Source organism: Taudactylus pleione, unplaced genomic scaffold (genome assembly GCF_031769625.1).
Source record: "Taudactylus pleione unplaced genomic scaffold, aTauple2 ptg000040l, whole genome shotgun sequence".
In the NCBI taxonomy this organism is placed as follows: Eukaryota; Metazoa; Chordata; class Amphibia; order Anura; family Myobatrachidae; genus Taudactylus; species Taudactylus pleione.
Window position 1 is genome coordinate 286688 of NW_028284442.1, and position 22423 is coordinate 309110.

Here is a 22423-nt window from a genome sequence, read left to right on the forward strand (position 1 = left end):
AATTTCTCATAGTTGCGTACACTCGGCCACAGAGCATGCACAGTGCTAAAATCACAAGATCTGTCTGCAAAATGGACTGGTGTGCAACTCTGCACAAGCCCCAGTATGGGAGGGGACATTTTCCCCTAGTAATAAGAAGGGGAATCCATGGGGGGTCCAACATTACTGAGATATAGAGGCAAATTCATAATTGCGTTGTATGTTTACCCAGAGGGAAATGCTGAAAACATGACCTGATGCCCTTGATGCTTAATAATAATATATACTGTACTCCATTGTATGGCTGAACTAGTTGGCGTTAGGCTAGCCCAAAGACTGAATAACAGGTTTTTTTTTTTCTCTCTTAAACAATGCAAATCTCTTGGTAGCAAAATATATAAAGACAAATCTCATATATAATGTGTATTTTAACCTGTTGAGTAATATTACATAGCAAACTTTGGAACAGTTGTCTTCATCAAATTTTTCATTTGCTGCATTTTTCAGTATATTATTCTGTACCATAATATAAACTTCTCAAATGCAGGTGTATATATAGCACAATACTTTACAAACACAGGCTTGGGATTCTGCTTCTTCATTCGTTGTGGAACTTCAAGTTCCAGTATGTCATGCCACAAGCAACATGTAGTTGACCTACAAGTCGTCCTAATGCCACCTAGAAGCCAATAAGGCATGCTCAGAATAGCATATCCACAGCAGTAGAATAGCCCCCAATGTACAAACCACATTCTTCTCTGTGTGATGCAGAAGAAACAACATGCAAGTAGCAAGTTGGTATCATTTGCTAGGTAGTAGCATGTGCTAAATACAACCTAGACTATGATTATCCAGGGGGTTATTTAAGTATAGAGGGGGAACCCCATAGCAAAGCCGAAACTAGGATTTTTGTCACTCGGGGCAAGATAGTAATTCCAATCGCCCAAAAGAAAAAAAAACAGAGGACGAAAAGGGTGTGTGATTTTGTGACACAGTAATGCCCCTTACAACACATCATGCCACACAGTAATACCCCTTACAACACATTAAGCCATAGTAAGACCCCTTGCAACACGTTATGCCACACAGTTATGCCCCTTATAATACATTATACCACACAGTAATTTCACCTCAAAATGACATCTCCCAATAAGCCAGCTAGTGAGTACAGACGTATGTATACATGCCCAGCACACAGCAGAAGTGGCAGCATACAACCGGAATTACTTGTTATAGATGCCCCTGAGGCTTCTGTGGGGAAGCAGGGCGTCGTCTGTCCCTCTGGTCCACTCTTACCTCCAGGGGCCGTGCGGTGGGTGAGCTCAGGGCGGCATGGGACGGGGATGCCACACTCTGGGGAACAGTCAGCACCACCGTCATTCTAATGTGGTGCTAGTCGCAAACCAATCTGAGCTTGTGGACCAGCAGCTGTTGTGGATTGGCTGCCAGTCCGCGAGCTCTGATTGGCTCGCGATCAGCACCTCATTAGACTGACGGCAGTGCTGTCTCTCAAGGCTGGCCGTGCGTGGCTGCCTGTAAGTCCCAGCGTGCTCACACTTGCAGCTACCTGAGCCCCCCCCCCCTCGGCAGCCTTTTCTCGTCGCCTCCTCAAGCCTGGCACCCGGGGCACGTGCCCCCCCCTAGCCCTCCCCTAGGGAGGAATCTAAAACATCTCTTTAGTTGTGGGATACACATCATGGAGCCATCCTCCCTCCTTAGTTGCAGTTATGTGACTATATATGTATAATATGTTTTAGGTGTATTTTTCTATGACTGGGATATTTTGCAGTCAGCACGGGTCATTTTTGCTACACAATCAAATTAAACTGGTGATGTCTCTGCAGCTTCTGTTTTGCTTGGCTGCTCCATATGTTCTATTGGGTTCAGTTGCCTAACTGTCACCTCTACACCCTCTTAGTACTTGCCAGGCAATGAGACCTCATATTTGGGGGAGCCTAGATCCCTTGGTGGGACTTCTACTATTCAACTTCTAGGAGGAATAATAATAAAAAAAAATTATCTCAACTCTAAAATACATGAAATGTAGATTATGAAACTTTACCTTCTCTTGAGTGACAGTCAATTTTTGTACCTTTTAGTTTCATGTACTGTATTATATATGTAATGTCTGTCTAATTCCTGTACCCCCAACTCCTCTAGCTTTAGCTATGTAGGAGTTGGGGGGATGGACCATAATTACTGTGTATGGAAAATTTTAGCTGCAATAAAAGTAGTGTGAAGTTTATACCAATGTTCAGGGAACTTCAAGTGTATATATACTGGCTACGGAATCATTTATTTTTGCTTCTAGATAATTTTAACAACATTTATACAGTGTATAGCAGTGTAGTTTACAGCTTTACTACAATACCAGTTACTAGTCCTCAGCAATTCTCCCATAGAAAATAAAAATGTGTGATATATTGCTAAACATGTGCGTGTTATATTGTCAGTGTCACATGCATATCGCATTTGTACTTGAGCTTGTGACATTTGAAGTGGTTAGTGTTAGCATTGGTGATCGCTGCCCACCTTGTACTAATACTGTGTCGGCCTTTATCATGCAGTCTTTGTGCCATGCTGCTGTTGCTGCCTTTTTTATATAGATGCAAAAGGCTAGTGCAAAATGATGTTGAGCCTTACCCATCAATGTTTACAAGAGCCTTCCTGTTCATTATTACTGTAGAAACATATTCCTGCTTCTATAGGGTTTACATTCAAGCTTGCTTTGCACTAATATAAATATCGTCCTTATGCATGTGACTTTGTTTTGCAGCACTTTATAAACCAGCTATCTGCCCGTAAAAAGCCAAGTCATAAGCCTGTAATGGTGATGCTTAATAGTTAGTTTTTAATTCAGAATAAGCTTCATAACTGATACTGTAAAATCCAAACAGCAAAGTTGTGAAAACTGTGCAATACTGAAGGTAAATTCCCATATAATAATAATGAACTCCTTCATTTGCTTATAATCTAGTTTATTTACTGCTTCTTTAATCATGTGAACGCATAAGTGAATGAATTATCAGTAAATGTTGCTGTATATCTTTGTGCTGTCATGAATTTGGTATGTGGGTAATACTTTGAGAAATATGTAAAACAAATAAAATAAAAATTTGCATTGTTATAGCTATCTACAGCAGTTTTGTACTTATGTCACATTTATATCTTCTTTAGTGAGTTCATAATTGCATAGCTATGCTAAGTGCTATGGCTGCTGTGCCATAGATCATGTACCCGACTTTGATAAGTGTAACATATATGTACCATGCTTGCCAACTCTTATGGGAAATCCGCTGGGCTCTCCTGGACTCCTGAAAGAGTGGTACACCCATCTCCCAAGTGAAATGTGTGACTGGGGTTTGATGATGCGGCTTTGAACAGTGGGGGTAGAGCATCACCACTCCCCATTGGACATGAGGAAGGGGCTTTTATAAAATCAGAAATTATAACGTGTACATACAATAGACAAACGTGTACACTCTGTTCTGAAATAATGTATTAAATCAGGGTCTTAAGGTGGTGCACAGAAAAATAAAAAAATAAAAATGGCTTATTCTGTATCTTGCCATATAGATTTTTCTATTTCTATATATCTATCATACAGGGAATATAGTTTGCATTTACCATTTGTCACTTTTACGTATTGTGCATTAAAATATAAATTGCTCCATTTGCCAAACTGACAAATATTTATTTGTATATTTACATCATTTAGATTTGTGTTTTCTGCAGTTGACCAAATTGTTTTGTCTTGTGTTTTTGGTTTTTACCTGTTTACAACAATTTGATATATTTGCTTGAAATGTGTCAATTGCATGAAATAAACTGCTTTGTATTATTTTACGTCATAGCAGTGTTGTAATCATTTATACAGTTTTGATGGTAATTATGCTAAAAACTGATGATGTAGGATTAAAATCACAAAGGGGATATATCAGACCCTCTAAAGAGGACAAATGGAAAGCAATCAGCTTCTAGCTATCTTTTATTTAGTACATCTATAAAATGTTAGGTCAAAGCTTATTGGGTGCTATGGGCAACTTCTCCACCAGTACTGTTTAGCAGGTCTGATACATGTAAAGTTTTGCCTTGATTACAGATCTGGCAATGGAAGGTCATTTATTAACAAACAGCAGCAATCTGCAGTTTTCTGCAGATTATTTCAATCAGAAATCCCATTTGAAGTACAGTACCTGGTACTACATTGAGTTGTAGTACAGGTTGAATCTCCCATATCTGAAATGCTTGGGACCAGGGGTATTTTGGATAACGGAATATTCCGTATTTTGGAATATTTGCATATCATAATGAAATATCTTGGGAATGAGGCCCCAATATACACACAGAATGCATTTATGTGTTATATATACCTTATACACACAGCCTGCAAGTCATTTTATACAATATTTTCAATAATTTTGTGGTTCAAGCAAAGTTTGTGTACAGAAATGAAATGAAATTATGTTTCATATACACCTTATACACACAGCCTGATGGTCATTTTATAGAATATTTTAATAATTTGTGCCTTAGACAAAGTTTGTGTACTTTGAACCATCAAAAATCAAAAGTTTCATTATCTCAGTCATGCCAAAATTATTCCGTATTTCGGAATATTCCATATTTCGGAATATTTGGATATGGGAGACTTAACCTGTACTCTACTCAAAAATTATTCTGCTTAATTAGATTTATTGTGCATAGTTCTCTTTAAGGTATATTCTCTACTTGGCAGACATTGACTTGGTCAAGTACAAAAAAATATTAAATGCCAACAGCAATGCTGGACAAACTATATACAAATGAGAATTAGTATTACCTGCTCATTACCATAGTGCCTCCACTTGGAGTAGTCCTTACCATCGAGCTTCTTCACTGGCACCTGGAATTATTCACTTCCGAGTGGTATGTGCAGCTGCTTCAGTATCACTGTTGGTTGCTCATGGCCACTTATTTAGGTTCAGGCACTACATGGATACCCCCATAACTCAGTGAAAAAGGGTCCCTGAAAAATAACCCGGGTCAAGCGACCTGGGAATCCAGCCCAGGTAGCTACCCGGGATGGACCTGGGTAATGGTGCAATGTAATACCCCTTTGAGATCAAAATTGTCAGGTCGCACCCGGGTTTTGTACATGCTTCGATCCCGTGTGTGACCCGGCTGAGACCTGACCCGGCAATAATGCCGAGTCGATGACATCGCCACCATTGATGCTGAGCCAGCGCTTGGATATGTTCTAATCTCCAAGAGCTGGCTCTCCCTATGCAGTGAACGGGACCCGGGTCGCCTCTACCCGGGTTACCCGTTCACACCGCACTACGAACAGGATTGAACTCGTGTTCAACCCTGCTTGTTACCCAGGTTGAAATGCCAGGTCGACCCAGGTTTTTTCAACTGGGCCCTTTCACACTGTGCAGTAACCCGGGTTGCTGCACGTTCATGTGCAGTAACTCGGGTTATTTGATGGCAGTGTGAAAGGGGTATTAATGACACGACCCGGATTATCCGACCTGGATCATGCCTAAAATGAGCTGATTGGTGGCTGTGGAGCAGTCACCTCCCACTTTTTATGACCTCACAAGTTTAACATGGCAGGCCCGGGTTCAGTGTGAACGGCCCTGACCCAGGAATAAACCGGATTGAAGGTGCAGTGTAAACTGAGTCTGACCTGGGTTGGAACCATGTCCAAAAACCCAGGTCAGACCAGGATTTCTGGTGGAAAATGAGTATAACTCAGGATGCTGGGACCACAGGGCAGGCGAGGGATTGAATGGAGTTGCAACTCTTCTATTATCTGATTAAATCCTATCCTACAGAGATGTATACAGCAATATTGTTAAGAGTTGTGTTTTATACTGAGTAGTACCACTAAGAGATAGTAATGATGCACACACAGATAGATACAGATGGAATACACTTTACATGAAGCTTTGATGCCCTTTTTTTACACACAAGTTTGCAGGGTGTAATCAAGCCACCATCACTTAAATCCGTTCACAATGATTCATTTGTCTTGCACGTGAATTATCCTGTCCTGGCTCACACTTTTAACATTGCACTCAGTGGCAGAGGGTACATATTTCCCCATCCTATCCATGCCAGGGTTGCTTCTGATCTTCTGGAAAAGGGGTCCAGCCATAGGGGAAAGAGGGGAAGCTGGAGAGAGAGAGAGAAGGAATAGGGAGAGAGAGGAGGTCTGCATGAGTCTATCCTATCGGCGATGTTCAGCATGGACCCGGTCGGATGACGTCAGACGCTGCGATGTTCTTGCACAGATCCTGCTCCCTCCAGCTAGTGATTCGCCCGCACTCTATCTATATCAAACAAATTTTGCATCAGGTAGGGACAGATTGTATCAGTTCTAGCCCCACTGGTGTGAAGCATCCTCTTATTCCATTCATACCGCACCTTCCATTGCTCCACACCACCCTACTATAAAGGGCTGTAAACATTTTTAACCCACTTACATTGTATAACATTGTTTGGTATTAGTATTGTTTTTATTTACCTCATTTAATTTTATTATATCTATTTTAATTTTTCAATCTGATTAGTATTTTATTATTTTTGTTGTTTGTTTATTTTATTTCCTTTACCTTTCTTAGATCTTTACATTTTATTTCTTATCTAATCCTAACACTTTTTAACCTCTTATCCATCTTCCGTATTTTATTTCAACACCCTTATTATTTAATCCAGAATTAATTTACTACACCACAAATTGAATAGCTATCATCAACATCAGCGCTTAGTCTCAGCCTGTGGCTGTACAAACACTATATCTAAATATTTTGACCGAGCTGCGCAGTACATTAATTCCATTACCCGACCCACATACTGACTGATGGCCACGATTCTTGCCTAATCAATGCTTGAAGTTTGGCAGAATTTGTGGGATTTTGTTAGTTCACCTGCCTCTTGGGGATTGACCACAAATTCTCAATGGGATTAAGGTCTGGGGAGTTTCCTGGCCATGGACCCAAAATTTAGATGTTTTGTTCCCCGAGCCACTTAGTTATCACTTTTGCCTTATGGCAAGGTACTCCATCATGCTGGAAAAGGCATTGTTCATCACCAAACTGTTCTTGGATGGTTGGGAGAAGTTGCTTTTGGAGGATGTTTTGGTACCATTCTTTATGCATGGCTGTGTTCTTTGTGAGTGAGCCTACTCCCTTGGCTGAGAAGCAACCCCACACATGAATGGTCTTCAGCATGCCTTACATGCTTGAGCACAGGTGACTTAATTAGTACCTCATTCAATTAGATGAAACAGTCTCTGCTCAAACATAGATATCCTTTAAATCTTGACTATTAGGTTGCCTTGAGGACCGAACTTAGGAATCACTGCTCTATGGTAATGTGCCACAGGGCCTGATTCAGAGGAGCTCACTATTGCAGCTGTGGTTGTGATTTTTTTCTGCGCAGTCGCAGCGGCAGTAATATGGAAATGCTAATTACAGCCTCCCCTAGTACACTACCGTGCGCCGGACTGTGCAAACACCCACCTTCAATGCCCGTGGCAGTGTAACTCCGCTGGAGACTCTGAACACTCCACCATCGCCGCTTGCACCAGCCTATAGCTGGCGCAGTGTCTCTTGAACTGTGGCTAAACATGGCCTCTGTGGCTGCGGCTCTGTGTTTGAGTACCCTGCCCAATTCACTGTAATGTCCGTGACACTCCCATAACACACCTGTGAGGCTGCCATTTTTGCGCTTGCTTCAGGCCACCCCACAGGAGCGCCCATGGTTTTGTCTGACCGTTTCTAACTTCAGCGCCTCCATATGGAACAGCGTACTTCGTGTACACTACTGGGAACGCATGCGCTGTAGGATTTTCAGGACTTTCTGTGCATGTGCAGAAGCAAATAATAGCTTAACTGCAAACATTGACATTGCAATTACCTCAGAATCAGGCCTGTCTCTACAAAATGTAAAGAGTCCTGAGGCCTGGTATCTTCAGTCTATACTAATATATAGCATCAGCCCTACTTCCTATATAATTTTTCACTCTGCTATTAGCAGCAATAGGGATTACCCTCTCCTTAAGCAGCTGCTCAGCTTTATTAAATAGACTTGAACACTCACTAATAGCTCTCGTGCGCCACTAAGGAATAAAAAAGTTATTTTTGTATTTTGAGTCTTTTCCTTTGGGCTGGGTGATGCTGTTATAGCGCCTCCTGTAGACTGTAGTATCACAGTTTTTCTTCTGGCCTGTGTGATGCTGGCGTAACATCTCGAATATTGTAGTTTGGCAGTCTGACTCAAGGTGATTAAGTTAATATGCACCTCATCCTTTGGCAAAGATCTTACTCCAAGACCACATCAGCTGGGTGGCTGTTAGGACAGCCACATCCCATACATCCTTGCCTACTTCTCAGTTAACATGTACCCTCACCACGGACCTTCTATAAAGAGCCAAACTACCACTGTAACATCGGTAATGTGACCCGAACTTACACTATGCCTATCTACAGTAGCTAGATCAATAAAGTTGTAATGTAACAGGGACATTTAAGGGATCCTTGAATAATAAGCTATATACTTGTTTTTTTCTGCTATATCCTCATCAGACTCAAATTGCAAACAGTTAGCTGTATCTGACACTACTCACCATTCTTTTGTCACATAATTGCTACTTTCCTTAGGTCTTCAGGTCATATCTTGATTCTCATCTTATTAAATTGCTTTTTCAGTGTTTATTTCTGTGGTTCCACCTCCCCAAATTCCATTATCATTCAGAATACCACAATGCTTAGTCCTAGGTTGTCTGAAATTCTCTATGTATACGACTTCTGTTGGAAAATGAATGTTACTTTGGGCTTCAGTATCTTCTCCATGTGGATGATACCCAAATATAAATATCATTGCCAGAACTTTCACCATCTGTGTTGGCCCACATTACTAAACATCTGCCATTTCATCTTGCATGTCCATTAGCCACCTCTAACGTAATCTTTCAAAATCCTAATCACAACCTTACTATACTGATATTTTGTTGCTAACACAATAATAAACCTTATCAAGCCCACTTCCTAGGCTTCCTCCTTGAATCAGAACTGTGCTTTGTTCCATACATCCAAATCCTGTTGCACACATGTAAAAAAAATTCCAGATCATACATGCAATACACAAGAAACTCATTCTCCTGATTGTATTCAACATAAGTTTCCAAGCAGAGCCCACTTACCTCTCTGACTGTTAATATCCTGTCTGGTGTTATTACTGTGTTTATTCCCAATTGTAAAGCACTATATACATGTTAACCACAATTATTTTACATTTCTGGAACAGCAATGGGAATAAACCTCAAATTATGTTCAGGCTGTTTAGGTGTTATATTGATTTGAGGTAAATTTAGTGAAAGAGGCGATCCATAAAGCTAAAACCCAAAACAGATCAGAAGTACTACCATATAAAGATAAATGAAGAAATCCACAGAATGTTCGTAAATTAGTTTCATAACCAATTTTAATTCAGAGGTTAAATAAAATCCATGTTGGGAAATCATTAAGATATTTTTGCGGCTGACCCACCGACTGCTAATATCACACCCAAAATACAATAAACAAAATTCAAGGAAGCCAAAACTTTAAAGGGTTTATTTATTCCAAATTGCTTAACACCACAACCAGAAAAGAAATATGGAGTCTGTGGAAGCATTCCAGCATGTCTGGAGTTAATACTACTTCAACACCTTTGTACTTCGTTTTGTAATGAAGGTCTCTGGATAATCTGGCTAAAGCCGGGTACACACTGGCTGATGGGCCGATATATCATATTTGCATCGGCCAGTGTGTACACACAATATGTCGACGTCGTTCACAGACATATCGTGTCGGTTGTGCAGCAGAGCCAATGGCAGATATATTGGCACATCATGCTGTGTGTATGGACAGTCAGCCGACCGCCCATACACTTGCTGCAGAGGCCACCGGTGACTGACAGCTCAACTGGGCTGGCACATGTAAATGCCCGCCCAGTTGTGACGTCAGTCACAACACATCGGGCTGACGATTGGTAAGTGTATATGCAGTGGCGGTTCTAGGGGTGGGCTAACAGGGCAGTCACCCGGGGCGCCGGCCCCTAGAGGGCGCCACTGAGTCCCCAGGATGGGGGAAAAAAAATCCCATAAGAGAAAAAAAAAAACCCTTGCGCCGGTCCCCCTCGCATTGCCGGGCACCCGCTGATATTTGTTATCAGCGGACACCCGGCTCCCTCCCTGCAGCGGCAGACGAAGCTCACTCCAGAGCTCCTGCTCCCGCATAGAGCACTATGGGAGGGAGGTCATGACATCATGACGTCTCTCCCATAGATCCGTGGAGCTGGAGCTCACTCCTGAGATCTGGCTCCAGCAGAGAGCACTATGGGAGGGACGTCATGATGTCTCTCCCATAGATCCATGGTGGAGCTGCGGTCGGACTGGACGGCAGCGGACGCAGGAGCGGGGTCTAAGGTAAGTATTGTGTTTGTATTTTTTATTTTTCAGTAGGGAGGCATGGGGGCATGTCTAATAAGGGGGCATTACTACTGGGGGCATGTCTAATAAGGGGGCATTACTACTGGGGGCATGTCTATAAGGGTGCATTACTACTGGGGGGCATTTCTACTGGGGGCATGTCTATAAGGAGGCATTACTACTGGGGGCATGTCTATAAGGGGGCATTACTACTGGGGGGCATTACTACTGGGGGCATGTCTATAAGGGGGCATTACTACTGGGACATTACAACTGTGGGCACTACTATAGGGGGCATTACTACTTTGGGCACTACTATAGGGGGCATTCCTACTGTGGGCACTACTAATGTGGGCACTACTATTGGGGGCATTACCAATGGGGGCATTAACACTGTGGGCATTACCACTGCAGGCACTGCATGGGGGGCACCACTACCGGGACCATTGTGTAATCTGCACCACTGCTGTGAGCATTCTATAAGGGGCACCACTACTGTGGGCATTGTATTAGGGGCACTACTACTGTGGGCATTGTATTAGGGGCACTACGACTCAGTACTGTGGGCCTTGTGTATAAGGGGCACTAATTTGGGCATTGTGTAAATTGGGCACCACTGCGTGTCATAACATGAATAAGGGACTAATGTGTGGCGTAATTTGAATTGGGGATACTGTATTATAAAGGGAATTACTGCGTGTGGCATAATGTGTTATACAGGGCATTACTGCGTATGGCATAATGTGTTATACAGGGCATTACTGCATGTGGAATAATGTGTTATAAAAGCCATTACTGCATGTGGCATAATGTGTTATACAGGGCATTACTGCATGTGGCATAATGTGTTATACAGAGCATTACTGCGTGTGGCATAATGTGTTATACAGGGCATTACTGCATGTGGCATAATGTGTTATACAGGGCATTACTGCGTGTGGCATAATGTGTTTATAAAGGGCATTACTGTGTAAGGCGCATTTCTGCACATGGCAATTATTCGCCACAAGGGGACAGCTTGGGAGCACCTTCATAAGTGCTGGGCATGCCCCAGAGTGTGATGAATTAGGGGTGCTCCGCAAGGACACGCCCCCTTTCCGGAAGCGCGTGCGCTTTCAGCGCGCGCAGAGGAACGTCATCTGATAAAAGTTGGGGTTTTTTTGGGGGGGGGTGGGGGGGCGCAACTGTGAACTTTCGCCCTGAGCTCCACAATGTCTAGAACCGGCCCTGTGTATATGCAATCATCAGATAAGACAGCGTCGTCCTAGTGTGTACCCAGCTTAAGCTGCATACACACACGATTTTTTATTTGAACGATTATAGTTAAACGATATCGTTTAATGATAATCATTTGAAAAAATCGTTCACTCTCTGAGTCAAACAATGAACGATTATCGTTCATGCGCGGTCACGTTTGTAGTTTGTAGTTCAGTCAGACTTGTCAACTCAACGATTTTCATTAAGGGAATATGCAAAAATCGTTCATTACACTTTAAAAAATCTGACAGATAATCGTTCATAAAATTGTTGTGTGTGTGTATGCAGCTTTACTGTCACTGTCTGATCATTCTGTCCATCATTCCTTGAAAGCGTTTCCTGGTTTTACTGTGGTCTCAGGCCTCATAAGTGTCTGTACTCGAGCTGGATTTTCTGGTCCTGCTTGTGGCTTCTTGGATTTTTACATTATCCTGAAGTCTGAACCTTCTGATCTGGACTGTATTATTGAACTTCCTTTTGAGCACGCCAGTAACGGTCATATTTTTGCATTATGTTCTGATTCAGAGAGTAGCTGGTAGATTTTGTACTTGTTTCTGCAAAGATTGTTTGCATTATGTTCTGATTTGTACTAATTGCTAATTAACTTTGTATGTCTTGTATCATTCTTAATAGACATTTTTACAATGGCTAAGTAGAGAATATTTGAAGGGGCCTATAAATGCCATCAGTGCAATATATATAAGTTTGTTAATAAAGACTAGAAAATATTTACAGATCAAAGTTTTTTTTTTTCAGAAAACAGCGTTTAGCAATTTCCAAATGACATATGTTTATTATCAAGCTTGTTTTTAAATCCTGCCACAGTATTTGTTACATTAGAAGAAAAACTATTTTGCACGAGATTGCTGCTTTAAACTTAGTATAACAAATGGGGACTCCTACTGAGGTATGGGTTACCATATTTTCACATGATCCATTTTTTCTTCATATCTTTGTACCGATCTCTAATAATAGGCCTGTGCAAACAATATTTTAAATGATACAACACCTTCTATTGTATTATTTTTATTTAAAAGTAAATGTGCCTTAGTAAGATGCTATTCAAGCGAGAGTCCATGATTTGATCTGCTAGGAGACCTTTGTCAAGACCAAATGAAATAACACCAATAACACCCAAGTGAATCAGAAGATCTATAAGTACCCACCTCAATCATGCTGATGCAATCCTCGTGTAAAGTGACAGGAAGTGATGTCATCGGCCATCCCTCACCACAGGGAAGGTACTGCACGGGTGCTGCCGGCATTGTGCCACAAATAAGTATCTATACAACTCCATCTCTTCAATACATCAGGGGTCTAAATCCAGGCATAACACAGAGGGATCTCCACACATTGGGGGAGATCTATCAAACATTGCAGAGAGAGAGAGAGAGAGAGAGAGAGAGAGAGAGAAAGGGGTCTATGTACTAAGCCTTGGAGAGAGATAAAGTGGATGGAAATAAAGTACAAACCAATCAGTTCCTGTAATTTTTCAAACAGTCTGTAGCATTGCAGTTAGGAGTTGATTGGTTGGTATTATATCTTGATCTACTTTAGCTCTCTGCAAGACTTATTTAGAGCCTAAAGTACCAACCAGTCAGCTCCTGTCATTTTTCAAACACAGCCTGTAAAATGGCAGTTAGATACCGATTGGTTGATACTTTATCTCTCGCCAGTGTTTGATAGATCTCCCCCATAGTATCTGCTGGTCCGTCTGTGTCAAAGTCAGGGCATATCTGGTTTGGTTCCACACTGGCAGGCAAACCATAGAAGTGCCCAACCTTCACTGGCACACATGTATGGCAGAAAATCAGTCTGCGTTTCAGCATGAAGCACAACTGTGTGACCTGGTCCAGCCAATCATGGTGCTCAATGTATTATTAAAGTCACTGACCCACATAGCCATAACAACAAGAACACCCAGACAGAATGATAAATGTTGGTTACCACGAAGCCTAATTTGAATTACAATTCTGTACAAAGACAATAAATAATGACGTCACAACCACATGTTTAGGGCTATGCATTGCCCCTATTGTATATGTATATACGCAGCAAACACCAAGAAAGATACAGAAACCACTATCCCTAAATGGGGGGTAGTATTTAAACACTAAATCACTAAAGTGGTTCGCAAACATCCTCAGTTCGAGGCACCCTTAGGATCAATATACACATGGAAGTGTAACAGGACAGTTTTTGTCATAAGGTAATTCCTTATTTTGCAAGCATTACACTGGGACGCCAGAGTGCATGGATTACTTTATATGGCAGTTCATTTATTTATTGATTCCTAGTAGTCGCTGCCATTGCTTTCCAGTCCAATCGTGTGGTTCCAAAGCACAAAAAGTTATTTATGTAATAAAAAAGTAACACAATGAAAGATTCAACACAGAGAAAAAGCAATAAAATAGTACAAGCCGATACATACACATGCGCACTGGTCCCAGTATACAGTCATCAATCCAGAAGCCTGCGGTCATCCAAGAGAATGGCTGAACACTGGGATCAGGACACCGCTTATATACCTTAACAAAAGAACTAGTTGACAGGTTTCCATTGGTTCTTGCTTCTGGATATTCTGGTCATTGGTTGATTCATACGGTGTCAACAGGGGCATGGCTCAGTCCTCAAACGGTTACATTGTGTAGATTCCCGCCGAACAACTGGTTAAATCTAGCTACAACACTGCATATAGATTATAACATTCTATGCAATAAATCCCTATCATCCATAACTAGCGGACGCAAGATGCGACTCCTTTGCCGATAGGAACGGAAGTCTGCGAATAAACAGGGATTTAGTATGATACCAAACATGACATGTCTACTATATTCTAAACCTTAGATCATATTTCCATACACATTTCATCATAATTACTTGTTAAAAAGACCTTTAATAAGTCTAGTTATTACTTATTGTGGATAGGAACCATTTTACACATATGCGTTCGCATATGTGCGTCTGTGCATTGAGATAGGAAATGTTCACATGTATGTATGTGAATACGAATGTGGACACATACAAGCGTCTATGTGTGTGCGTTATGTGAATCAGTGTGTGTGGTGGGTTCGCACTTGTGCGCATTGGATTGCGCCGATGCAAAGTAGCATCCGATTTACTCTATCAGACCATAGACGACTAAATCGTCAGATAATAATTGCAAACGATCATATCCAATTATTTGACTTCGACATATTAAATCAGCTTATTTAATAGATGCATATATGAACTGGTGATTGCATCTCATGATTCAGCGTCTATCTACATTGCAGTGTCTATGGAATGTATTTTCTAACAGATACAAGTTATCATCTTAAGTATCTCCATAGTGTGACATACTGTACTAGTATCTTTTTATGTGATCTGGATTTATGCTACAAAAAGAAACATTTGTTTAATTTTATTAATATAGAGTTGACATTTGTTATTTGTATGTGAATGCTTTCTTTCCTTTTTGAGTTGAATTTTAATATGTACTCATGTTTTTTATTTAAATAAATATGATTAGAGTATACAGAACAAGCTCAAGTATATTTATTAGACAGCAGACATATTGTTTTTTTATATATTATTTTTTTCTAAACCTAATAACACTCGTTACCTAGCGCAGTAATCACTATATGTGAAATCTGTGTTTTCAACCCTTAGGGTCTCTGTAATTATTTAGAGGCACCCCTAAGCCAAAATAATTACTGAGCACTCCTGTTTTTTAAGCAGTTGGATCAAAATAACATAGTAAGTATTTAAAAAAAACAGAGAAAAAACTGCCATTCTTACCCACTGCCCCCTTCATGTCTCTCCATTTGCCCCTCTCTGTGTCCCTCCACTTACTTACCATTAGTTGTCGCAGTTCTGCAGCATCGCTCCTCAGATCAGACACTTCGGGCCAAATGTAATAGGATGAGAGTTTAGAAAATGTGAGTTTAGCAGTAAAACTCTCACACTAATACATTGATCGAGTTGCATTTTCAAAACAGAAAACACTTGGATGAGAGTTTAAATCTTGAGAGTTTTTTGAGTCTGATAAACATGCAAACATGTTCGGTGACTTTATTACATTGGAAAACTCTCACATTTTCTAAGTTCTCACCCTATTAAATTTGGCCCTCCTTGTCTGATCTCCTACAACATACAGCATTGAAGGACCCCATTTAGTAACAGTCAGCCTCAGGATTCACTGCCTGTTCATTTACAATGATAGCTCTCCCCCCCACCACCAACCCCTCTCCCACTCATGCAAAAAAAATAATATATACAGTATATATTTTACACGGAAAAAAATAAAACACACCGGCCAGCCTCCGTGGTGCCCCAGGGAGCCGTGGCACAGTTTGGAAATCACTGCACTATGTAATCATCAATTGTCAATAGTATGTCATTAGAGAATGGGTACACCTATAGACCTGTAGTGCTACCATCACCACCATAAAACACAACATTAAACTGTATACTAAAAACTATAAACTAAAGATATAATGGGAAAAAAAGACAGAAAACTAAGAGTGGATAACAATAACAGAAAAAATATGGGCTAATTCCATATACTGTAAATACTATACAGAGCACCAGGTCATACAAGGAACAAAAAAAAAAAGGAATAATATGAGATATGGTAAGAACTTACCCTTGTTATCTCTATTTCTACGAAGTCCATAGGGTTCCACAGGATACCTTGGGGTATAGGCGATGGCGGCAGACATCCAGGCACCACAGAGTTAAATTTTCAGCCTCCCAGGATGCACTGGGGTCCCTCTCCTATACCCCGGCCCCGAGCCTCAGGCCACTCAGTTTCGTAACAAGCCATAGGCCGGAGCAGGAGCAAAAAAGAGAGAGAAGACAGTCTGGAACACACAAGAATCACATTCTCACCAGAAGGAGACGGAGAAACCGGTGACCAGATCAAAGCCCATCTGCAGTACAGGTGCGACAGGGCGGGAGTCCTGTGGAACCCTATGGACTTCGTAGAAATAGAGATAACAAGGGTAAGTTCTTACCATATCTCATATTTTCTACTTCAGGGTCCATAGGGTATCCACAGGATACCTTGGGGATGTCCCAAAGCAGTATCCTTTAAGGGTGGGGACGCTCCTGTGCTGTAAGAAGAATCCGCTGCCGAAAAGAAGCATCCTGAGAGGCGAAGGTATCAAAAGCATAATACCTTACAAAAATATGGACAGATGACCACGTGGCTGCCAATCACCGCTGAGGCGCCACGTCGAGCTGCCCACAAAGGACCCACACACCTAGTGGAAGAGCTTTAATAGAGGATGGAACAGGAAGACCTGTGAATCCATCCTGCCAAAGTTAGCGTAGTGGCAGGCCAACCCTTTTTATGGAAACCAGAAAGGACAAAACCGAGAGTCTGATTTCCTAAATGGACTGGTACGGTCAACTTAAATTCTTAGCGCCCGTACCAGCAGACAGGACTGGGGAAGTAAAGGCAAGCACTGCCCTGTTCCTAGGAAAGATGAGAAAAAGGGAGGTCTACATGACAGAGCCTCCCATTCTGAGATCCTACTGGCCAAATTAAGAGCCAGAAGGAATACAGTCCTAGCCGTAAGCCATTTGAAATCCACTGAGCCCAGTGGATCAAATGGCTGTCCTCAGAGAGCCCTAAGGACCACAGCCAAATCCCAAGGAGCCACAGGTGGAACAAAGGGATGCTGAATATAACGTACACCCTGCACAAAGGTGCGGACATCAGGAAGAGTAGCAATCCTACACTGAAACCATACTAACAGGGCAGAAACCTGCACCTTCAGGTAAGCAAGGCGAAGACCGTTATCTAAGCCCACCTGTAGGAAAGCCAACCTCTGGATATCCGGAATACCCGAGGAGCCTAGCCTCTAGGGCGACACCTGCAAGTAAGTATACCATACCTAATGGTAAATTCTTGCAGATAAAAACTTCCGAGCTCTTAGCATGGACAGAGCCCCTGTTAACTATAGAGCTGGAAAAACTCCTAGACCTTAAGAGGGCAGTCTCCACCGCCACACCGTCAAGGACAGACAACCCAGGTCTGGGTATCAGCCAGGATCCTGAGACAACAGGTCCGGGCGTAGAGGCAACAGCTTCGGAGTGTTAACTGAGAGGCTCCGAAGCTCTGAGTAATAGTGCCATCTGACCTACGCTGGAGCTATCAGCAAGAGCGTGCCTCCTTCTTGCTATTACTGGAGGAAGAAGGGATAACGGAGGGATGAGGTACACAACTTGGAAGGTCCACTGGACCTACCTATGTCTATCAGAAGAGTCTCATCTCTGAAAGGCTCCACTTGTTCACCAGAAGATTGAACACCTCCTGATAAAGAGGACATTTCCCTGAATGCACGTCTTGACGGCTGTTAAAGCCTGCTTTCCATCTGAGGATTCCTGAATGAACACTGCCGATGATGGCAGGGATATAGTCTTCCACCCAAGCCAGAATTCGGGACACCACTGTTAGTGTCGCCTGACTTCGGGAACCTCCTAGGTGGTTTACATAAGCCATCATGATGGCGTTGTCAGACTGTACCTGCACGGTATTTCCGTGGAGGACCTGTCCTGCATGCTGGAGAACCTTGAATACTGCTCAGAGTTCTCAGATGTTTATGGGAAGCGCAAAAACTACTGGTGTCCACCTGCCCTGGAACAAGTGTGGACCCGTCACTGCTTCCCAGCCACGGATACTGGCGTCCGTCGTCAGAAGGACCCTGTCCGCAATTCCAAAGGGGGTGCCCCTTGTTTAGGTGAGCTTTCTGCAGCCACCAGGCCAGAGAGAGACAAACCTCCGGGGAAAGCCTATTGACTTTATCCTATGGGGCAACCCATCCCATCCGGAGAGGATCAAGTTCTTTAGAGTGAAGCTGGGTACTCTCCACCATGTCGAACAGCGACATCCTGGAACCCAGGAACCACATTGCCAAGTGAATAGACACTCGGCGACTCTGCATTACAGGCAAAGGTACGCAGTTGCCTGCAGAGATCTTTTCCTCAATCACAAAGATCCTCAGATGTTGGGATATGGAGCATCCTCTGTGAAGAATCAGAGAGGACCATTTCCAGTTTATCAGTCAGTCCTAACGTAGCAACACAGTTATTGTCCGTTGCATATGGCACTGAAGTATCTCTGGACACCATGGTAACAACAGGAGGTCACTCGGATAGGGTAACAAGCGGACCCCCTGCATCCGCAGGTGGGCTGCCATAACTACCATGACCCTGGTAAACCGTGAGGCGCGGAGGCCAGACCAAGGGGCAATGCCAGAAACTGGAAATGCTTATCGACCACTGCAAACCTGAGGAAAACACTGGTGTGCTAAGAAAAGAGGGATATTCAGGTAGTCACCCTGAATATATCCAACGACACCACAAAATTCCCAGGCTCCATTGGATGATGGAATGCAGGGTCCCCCTCCCGAACCGAGGAACCCTTAAGAATTTGTTGAAGAATTCGAGGTTGAGAATGTCCTGGTAAGACCCATTGGGTGTCTGTACCAGAAAGAGGATGGAGAAATACCTCGTTCCCCTTTGGGGCAACGCAATAGGTACTATAACTCCTGCCTGGAGCATAGAGTGTAACACCCTCAAAAATTACAGGGCCTTGTCCTGAATTGACAGAAGACCTGTAACGAAAAACCGTCTGGGAGGCTTTTACCGGGAGGAGAGGACATACCTTCAAGAAAATACTTCTCTTACCCCAGTGTCCGTGGTGGTCAGACACCAGCACTGGGCGAACTGGAGAAGCCGGCCTCCAACTCTGGGGGCTCCCGAGAAGAGGCCCGTCCCATGAGGCTGAAGGCTTATAGTCCAACTTGGGAGTAGGACGTCTTGTACTCCAAGCCTGTTCTTATGGCTGAGCAGATTTCCTGGCTACTGACTGTCTTGGAAAGCTGTATTTTAGACTTATCCTGGCCTCACAGGGCCGAAAAGACAAAGCCCCAGACCCTGATGGGACTATAGCCGATGACAGACACGCAGACGTAGCTGCTGCCTGCAGGGCCACAATTGCGTCCAGACGAGGGCCAAACAGGACTTGTTCCGTAAAAGGCAAAGCATTCCAAATGGAATCTGCGTCCGCTTTCCAAGAGCGCAACCACAGGGAGCGGCAAGCCGCTACTGTTGCCGAGGAGATTCTGGAAAGGAGTAGGCTATATGTAAGACCGTCTCATTATGAACGTGGCAAAGTCTCTGAGAATTTGCCACTATCCACCTGCTCTGCTGGAGAGTCAGTGTGCAGAGATCCAGTTACCTACTCAGTGTTCCATGGCTCTGGCCCCCCAGCACACGGCCATAGCCGGCCTGGAAGCCCCTCCAGCAAGGGAATATTGGATTTTAGATATATTTGCACCTTGCAATCTGGAACCTTCTTCAAAGAGGACCTGGAGGACTTGGGCACCGTAGCACTCCTCACTAGGCGTGTAACATGAGAATCTACCCGTAAAGGTAACTCCCATTCTGAAATGTAATTATCCGCAAAAGGGGTATGCAAAAGGTCAACCGTTTTTGAGGCTGGAACCGCTAACCCGGATTTTCCACGCCTCCTCTAAATGATCCACCTGACCAGATAGAGGAATTACAGTGGCAACACCCTTATCCTTAAAGAAGGCATATTTGGATTTAGCCACGGGGGATATGTAATAACCAAAGCTGCACGGACTGCCCGTAGAAGGCCAGGTATATAGACTTTATACCCAGACTACGCCTCCTTTGCACTAAGGGGCTCGTGTCTGAAAAAGTCAATAATGTCACCGTCATCAGACGTCATGTCTTTACCCGTCTGAGACCCGAAAGGCCGTTTAGAAGGCCGAAATGGTGACTCCCCCTGTAAAACGTCCATCAGGTGCTATACCATTTGGACAATAAATTCACCCACACAGGCTCCTGCGAGACCTGGGGGGGGCGAAAAACAGGATACACTGGGGTACCATCAACTGTCCAGGCACCCCTGCATGTGATGAGACCACCACAGGCTGCGATAACCCCTATGGGGAAACGCAGGGGGCGTTGCCCACAAAGGCTGTAAGCATCTTAGCCAGCCGAGGGCGGTCCCCTTTTTTGTGCAGGCACAGTGACAGAAATGGGGCGTGATATATAATACAACATGCCCTCCATAAACCCTCAGCGTCTACATATCCCTCCGCTAACTGCACATGATATCAGTACATTATAGCTGGAAGAGGATATCCTCGTTCACTTTCCGACATGAGGAATGTGAACGGAGCGTATGTGACCTCCCACACAGAAAAACCACGTTTACTGTGAGGTAATAAACACCCTGTGACACCGCACCGCAAGGGCTGTAGCAGAAGAATAGGGATAGGAAAAGGCTGACAGTCAGAAATGAAAGTACAGGCAAACAGCGCTAGCATTTAAGTCACATACAATGCACAGATAACATCCTGCATTACAAGCACTGCGATCAACTACACAGACCAGAGCCTGGTAGGAAACAGTGCTGCATACACTGACCTTAATTGAAGGAGAGGTATGCGGGGAACCCGGACCGCAATGGCATCTGTATCAGCTTCCAGCAGCGTTTGCCATCCCCAGCACATGTAGTGAGAAAATGGCCACCGAGGAGCAGAGAAAAGGCAGGGCCCGGGGGAGGATCGCTGACACAGCCCGCTCAGACCGCTGTGGAATGGCACTGTGCAGCGGGGGAGACGCCGGCTGTGAGACAGGGAAGGCGTTCTCCCCTGGCGTGCTATTAACCCCTGGGACGCCACGCTGTACTGCACATGCTGCGGCCCGCTGTCCCTGGTGGTCTAGTGGAAGGCGCAGGATCAGTACCTGGCCCCACGCGCAGCCGGTCCCCAGGGAGCCCCCTGCCTGGGGACCAAACAGGACTGTGTTACCGGCGGGTGCCCACCGCGGGACCCCGCCGCTTACCTTGTTCCCCGTGCATCCGGCCACAGTCCAGGTAGCCGGGGATCACCGCTAGCTGTGACCCCAGCTACCTACCAGCATCCCCGGATCGGTACCGGCGTTCTGGTACCGGTGGGGTGTAGGAGTGACAGCATGGACGTCAATACTGACTGTCCTATGCTGGAGCACTGTAGTTGTGCAGCCACAGCTGCGAAGAAATATTCAGGGGCCTTAAAAAGACCCCCCTCTGTACGGTGCGACTGGTCCGGCCAGGCACCTACGAAAACTGAGTGGCCTGAGGCTCGGGGGCGGGGTATAGGAGAGGGACCCCAGTGCATCCTGGGAGGCTGAAAATTTAACTCTGTGGTGCCTGGATGTCTGCCGCCATCGCCTATACCCCAAGGTATCCTGTGGATACCCTATGGACCCTGAAGTAGAAAAATGTAGTTATCCGGAGGAGACTTATGACAAAGCTATTATATGGCAAAATCCAATATATGGACATGGCTACGGTGCTCATTGCAAAAACAAATTTAGTGACACTGTGTCCAGGCAGTGTATCCACCAGGCTTCTCATTTCAGAAAGTTCAGCTCTCTGTCACACCCTCTTCTGGGCGAGTGGATCCAGTCTATAATCATATAGCTAAAGGTTGAAATCTGGTGTTTCTCCTTAAGAAAATAAACCACTACCAATTTGTCAGTCTTCCTATTGCTGTATGCCAGGCAAATAGAGAAACAATGTTGGCCCATTGGCTCTCAAAATGTGCGCATCATTTTCCCAACATACATAAGCGCCCACATGGGAAGTAAGGAAGTACATCACATGGTCTAACTGGCAAGTGAACTGATGCCTCAAAAATATTTTATGTCCACTATGTGGAG